The sequence below is a fragment of the Sinohyriopsis cumingii genome, chromosome 7, assembly GCF_028554795.1.
Source record: "Sinohyriopsis cumingii isolate HCF-2022 chromosome 7, ASM2855479v2, whole genome shotgun sequence".
Taxonomy (NCBI): domain Eukaryota; kingdom Metazoa; phylum Mollusca; class Bivalvia; order Unionida; family Unionidae; genus Sinohyriopsis; species Sinohyriopsis cumingii.
In genome coordinates, this window is record NC_142967.1 from 46,479,625 (window position 1) to 46,486,192 (window position 6,568).

Here is a 6,568-nt window from a genome sequence, read left to right on the forward strand (position 1 = left end):
AAAGAAGTTAAGAGGTCTTAAGAAATTAATTTTTGAAAAATTTGATAAATCAAACTTCCAATTCATTTCATTTTTTTTTTTGGGGGGGAGCAGGGGGGTAAGTCTGAAATAACAAAAAAATAACATTACTATTAAATAAGATTGCTAATGCATGTGCAACAATGAATTTGGAGCAGTTTGCTTCTTACTAAATGATGACTACAAAATGTGTATCAATTTTCCATGGAAAACAAATTGTCTGAGAGATCTTCCCCTTTCCAATCGGTATCGAACGTAAACATTTATTAAAATTATAATCACGTCTTTAAAAATAAATAAATGAAAAGAATAACTAATGCAACATTTTCTGCAATTGTGTTGGTTAATAATACGTGTGTTAACTGTCAAAAGTCTCTTTTAAATTTACATTGCAAACTTGTATTTTTTAGCCTATGAGCAAAACGTTGAAGTGTTAGTCTTCACTAAAGCAGTCCACAACAAGTAGTATTTACCCTGTATAGAAATCGTAATAAAAATCGGATGTATCTGTCCTACAGAACTGAAAAACTTAAAGAAACCATTCCTGTAGATCACATTCAAAAGATCACAAAAGAATGCTACGATTAATAAATTTAACAAACGATTGTGTGGCAGTCACTTTGCCGTTTTTCTTTAATCACACCAGAAAACTGACGTGCAACCAAATTTTATAAGCAGTATTTCTCATTTGAACATGTATTTTGTCAGACCATATACAATGTTGTCAAACTTTGTATTTAGTTGAATATAAACATGTCCAAAGTTGAACCATTCCTTTTCGGATTTATACACATATATTATTACATTAAAAATAGCATGGCTTTTAAAGTTTTGGTATAAAGAAATTTGATTTTCCAATGCTACAGGAGTAGTAGTGAATGGGGTCACTTTAGCCTCAATGGGAATTAGCATTAAAAACACCCCTGGGTCGTTGTAGCCTCAATGGAAATTTAACATGGAGAAAAATCGTGGGTCGTTTTAGCCTCAAGGGGAATTTAACATGGGAAATAGTCTTGGGTCGTTTTAGCCTCAAGGGAAATTTAACATGGGGAATAGAGTTTGGGCTTGTCTAGGGACAAGGGGAATTGAACATGGGATTTTTTTTTTAAAAAATTTTTTAAATTTAAAAAAGGGGTAGGCAATTGAAAAGTCATTCTCTTTTCGAGAAATATGGGTGGCCCTGAAAAGGGCCTTTGGGTTTATGTTAATGTATTCATTAACATAAAGGGCACCGCATTGGTCTTCTTCTTGTCCTTAGGCTGCGTCTCACTGTTGGCCCGTAAATCAGCACTCTTTTCAGGCATTCTTGTCTTTCAACGTAGATCCTACGTATCCACAGGCTGGTGTTTGTCCTGTGGACAACGGTCCACTTGGACCGGACATACATGAGCATGTCCGTCCTAAACATCATGGAAGACACAAGGGTGGATGATTCAACTGTGGTCCACATCTTGAAGCGACGAGAACAGGTGAATCAATGCAGTGAACTGCGCTTATTTATAGGTAGAGGAAGGATTGAAACGGATTGAGTTCATTCACCAATCCGAACACGCGTTACAAAATTCAGTCAGCCCACATCCAATCCGAAGAGAGCAGTCTGTGACGTCACGTGGTCTATATAGATTCGCTAGTGCTTGTGTACAGTCAATCTATGCGACAGTGATTCAACATGACGGAAATTCAGAAAACGTTCCATTGGGGTGTAACAGCAGGGGAGACTGCCCAAGGGAACCCGGACTTACTTTCAGAAGAGGTGAATTGGGATTTTGTGGATTTTCTCTCCTCGCAAGAATTTGTTCCGGAACCTTCGTTACCTTCTTCATTACCGCAAGTGGAGAATTTTAGACAGAGACAGAAAGAAGAATTGGAGAAATTTATACAACGACAAAAGGAAGCGGAACAAGCTTTTCTCCTACAGCAACAGCAGCAAGAAGAAGAGGTAAGAAAAAAACAACAGCAACAACAGCAAGAAGAAGTAGCAGCAAAGAAACAAGAGGGTGAAAATCAAACGGTCACGGTACTGTTGGACATTTTAGCAGAGTTAAGAAGTCTGAAACAAATGTATCAGACTTCTTTATTACGACCGAAGAGAATACGACCTTCCCGAGCTAAACACGTCAACCCTGTGACTAAGCCTACCGTACCACCCTTAGTGATTTCAACCCAATCATCATCATCAACATTACGCAGTCCAGAAGTAGGCCTTGGCCGTGGCAAAGGCTTAAGGCAGTTAACGTTGATTGCTTAAACTCACCCCTACACCAAAATAAAAAGGCCCTTTTCAGGGCCACCCACATTTCTCGAAAAGAAATACAATTTCAATTTGCCAATAACTCAAAAAAAAAAAAAAAAAAAAAACCACCCATTTTACCCTTATAGTACGTGTCTGTGTATGAGTGCGTGAGTGTAGCTTCTTATTTTAAAATCACAACTCAAAGACACTTACCTTGTATCATTAATTTATTCTTTTATCCATTGTTACAATCCAATTCACAATTCACAACAGAACACTTTAATTAAAAGTTCATTGACTTCGTCTGTCTCTTTGTTTAGTCTCTCTGTTTTTTGAATTTTTTCACCGTCACACTCTTTTCCTCTTCTTCTTCCTCCTCCTCGCTTTCTTCCCTTCTTCTTTTTTTCTCCTGTTTCTTTTTCTTCACCTGTCTTCTTTCTTCCTCAGAAGAATCCCTCTCTTCCTCTGAAGAATCCCTCTCTTCCTCTGAAGAATCCCTCTCTTCCTCTGAAGAATCGCTCTCTTCTTCTGAAGAATTCCTCTTTTCTTCTGATTCCTCTTGTTTCTTTTTTGGGCAATCTGGAGACCAATGTCCTTTTTCTTTACAATAATAACAGGTATCTTGACTTTTGTTTTTTTTAGTCCCTGTTTTTTTTCTTTTTTGACGGTCTGGACACTCTGATGACCAATGCCCTTTCTTCTGACAGATATAGCAAGTATCTTGACTTTTATCTCGAAAGGAAGGAGAGTAGTCCGTGGGCTGGTCTGAAGAGAATTTTCTAATGACCCCTCGCAAAGCTCTGACGAAACGTTCGATTTGGTTAGTCTCTTCCATCGTTGTGCTCGGCTTGAGAGTGAAATGAATAGTGAAACGACAAGACACACACCCTTTTATATACGCTGGTCTGCCATGACTATAAATTAGTCTATGGTGTTTAAACTTGAGTCATTTGACGTTTTGCACTCAAGATGAAACGATCCTATTTATTCGAGAAGAAAGAAGAAGAAGAAAGTAAGAGGCAGAAACGTGATCTATCGCCTCGAACCAGGGCTGAAATCTTGGCACAAATTCATGCCAGTGATTTTGAAGAGGACATGAGTGAACCAGAATCCGAACCCTCTAAACCAAGTTCACCACCCTTAGTTAACCCTGAAAAGTACTATTCCATTCGAGAGACGGAAAAGCGCTCCTCTAGAAAATTTAGAACCACGGCTTACAAATACACGGTGAAGTTTAAAGATTTCAAGGCTGAAGTGCCGTTAGAGAAAGCAGAAGTGTTTATCACTGGGGTGTGGGATTCTTTGCTCACTGCACTCAAGCGACAATGTCAACCCAAAGAAGACGATCGCTTGAGACTTTCCATACAACACGACGGTTTGAAATCCCCTGTTTGGATCGAGTTTAGCACCCCTGCAGAATTGACCGCTTCCAAAGTCATGGACAAGATTCAACACGTACAACAATCTAATGACCAGTTTGACATCACCGATGGAAAAGCCACACTGGACATGACCCACGTCTCTCCTCCTCAAGGGACTGGACGCAAAAAGATATTGGTGGACGACCTTCGCAGCACCAAAAAGAGTCTCGTCCGAATTAACAACCCTCAGGACCAGATGTGTTTAGCTCGAGCCATCGTGGTGGGACGAACCTATGCCAACAAGAACGACACGGCAGAATGGAAAAGAGCCTGGAAAACTATTCGACAATCGGACCGAGCCAAACAACGAAACGAAGCAGAACTCCTGTTGCAACAAGCTGGCCTGTCCAAAGACACACCCTGTGGCATTCCTGAAATGCAAAAATCGCAAGATGTCCTAGCTCCACGCTACACCTTGGAAGTGCACCCTCAAGAAGTGCGCGGGCCTCTGTTGTTTCGAGGCCAAGATTTTAAGGACGGAAAATACATTCATGTTTATTATCACGATGACCATTTCGATACCATTACCACTATCACCGGATTCCTGGGATATGTTTATTATTGTGAGAAATGTGATTATGGTTATAATAATCGAGAGCAACACAAGCATTGTGGATTGAAATGCTCAGGATGTTTGGCCTCTTCACCCTGTCTGAGCGAAGAACCAGTGCCTTGTTCAACTTGTTTGCGCACGTTTGTCAGCCCTACCTGTTACCAACAACATCTGAAAACACAAGGTTCACAGAAGAAATGTGCTTGTCAACTCCTGAGATTGTGCCCTACGTGTGGACAAGGCATACGTACCAATAGTACCAAGGCACAAGTATGTTCAGGAAAAAAAAATGTCACATTTGTCATCACATCGTGGACTTGAAACACCAATGCTACGTGCAAAAATACCAACCCCCACCAGAGAAAGAGGATGGTCACAAGAAGAAAAGCAATTTCATCTTTTTCGATTTCGAATGCATGCAAGAGACTGGCATTCACATTCCTAATTTCTGCGTGGCTCATCGAGCGTGCGAGAAGTGCATTCAAGAACCTATCTTCAGTCATTGCCCTCACTGCAGCAAGATTCCTGGAGGACGTGAAAAAATCTTTCGGGGACCGAGCACGCGAGCCGATTTCGCTCGATGGGTCTTAGACCCCATCGACAAGACGTGGAGCCAAGAGGACATCGAACGTTACGGAGATTGTCATCGTCATGCCACGGTGATGGCTCACAATTTTTCCGGATACGATGGACAGTTTCTTCTCAGATACTATACGGAACATGGCACCGAACGTCCTAAAGTGACTTTGAACGGAGCCAAAATCATTTTCATGCAAGTGGGACAAGTGCAGTTTAAAGATTCGATGAGTTACTTGGCCATGCCTTTGAGTCGAATGCCTAAAACGTTTGGAATGACAGAAATGGCTAAAGGGTACTTTCCATACTTTTTCAATACGGAAGCCAATCAACATGCCGTTCTACCCCATTTACCTGAAGCTCACTATTACGACCCCGACAACATGCGTACCGAACAACGAGAAGCTTTCTACGCTTGGTACCAGGCTCACGCCTCGGACCCCTTCGACTTTCAGGAAGAAATGCTAAAGTATTGTCGTTCCGACGTGGACATTTTACGGCGTTGCTGTGGAAAATATCGAGAACTGTTCATGGAACACGGAGGGGTCGATCCTTTGAAAGAAGCTTGCACCATTGCCAAAGCGTGTTCCTTAGTGGATCGACAACGATTCATGCCTGAAAAGACTGTGGCTGTCATCAGTCCTCAAACGACCCACTATGTCAAGCGTCAATACTCGGTCAAAGCCCTACGTTGGTTACATTACTTGTGCGACAAGGAAGACAAGTGGATTCAGCATGCCCGCAACGGAGGGGGTGAAAAGACCATCGGAACGTATTCGGTCGATGGCTGGGACTTAGAAAACCCCAAGATCGTGTACGAGTTTAACGGTTGCTTATTTCACGGATGTCCCGTCTGTTACCCTGACCGTGGCACTAAAAATCAGTTTTTACAACGAACCATGGAAGACCTGTACCAGGACACTTGTCAATGGCGCCTAAAGTTAGAACAGCAAGGATACCAAGTGGTGGAAATGTGGGAACACGAGTACGATCACCGAATGAAAACCGATCCCGAGTTTAAACGCCTCGTGGAAAGTTACCAGTTCATGGACCCGTTGAACCCGAGGGATAGTTTGTACGGAGGAAGGACCAATGCCACCTGTTTGCTGTACCAAGCCGACGAAGAGAAAGGAGAAGAAATCAAATACTTGGACGTGTGTTCGCTGTATCCCTACGTGTGCAAATATTGTCGCTTTCCTGTAGGGCACCCGCAATTGCCGACGGAACACATCGACCTGAAAAACATTCGACAATACGAAGGCTTGATCAAGTGTAAAGTTTTGCCTCCCACGAACCTATACCATCCCGTCTTACCTCACCATTGTCAAGGCAAACTGATGTTTCCCTTGTGCCGTACTTGTGCCGAAACGTGCAACCAAGACCAGCCTTGTCAGCACACCCAGGAAGAACGTGCCTTGACGGGAACCTGGGTCAGCGTAGAATTGTTCAAAGCTCTGGACATGGGATACCAACTGTTAGAAGTGTACGAAATTTGCCACTTTCCCAAGACACAACAATACCACAAGGGTGACCCCAGTCAGAAAGGCATTTTCGCCGACTACGTGGATGCCTTTTTGAAACTGAAACAAGAAGCTAGCGGCTATCCTTCCTGGTGTCACACTCCCGAAGACCAAATACAATTCAAAGAGAAATACTATGAACAAGAAGGCATCTCTTTAGACCACATCGAAAAAAACGAAGGCAGGCGATCGTTTGCCAAAGTGATGTTAAATTGCTTGTGGGGTAAAATGGCACAACGACCGTGTT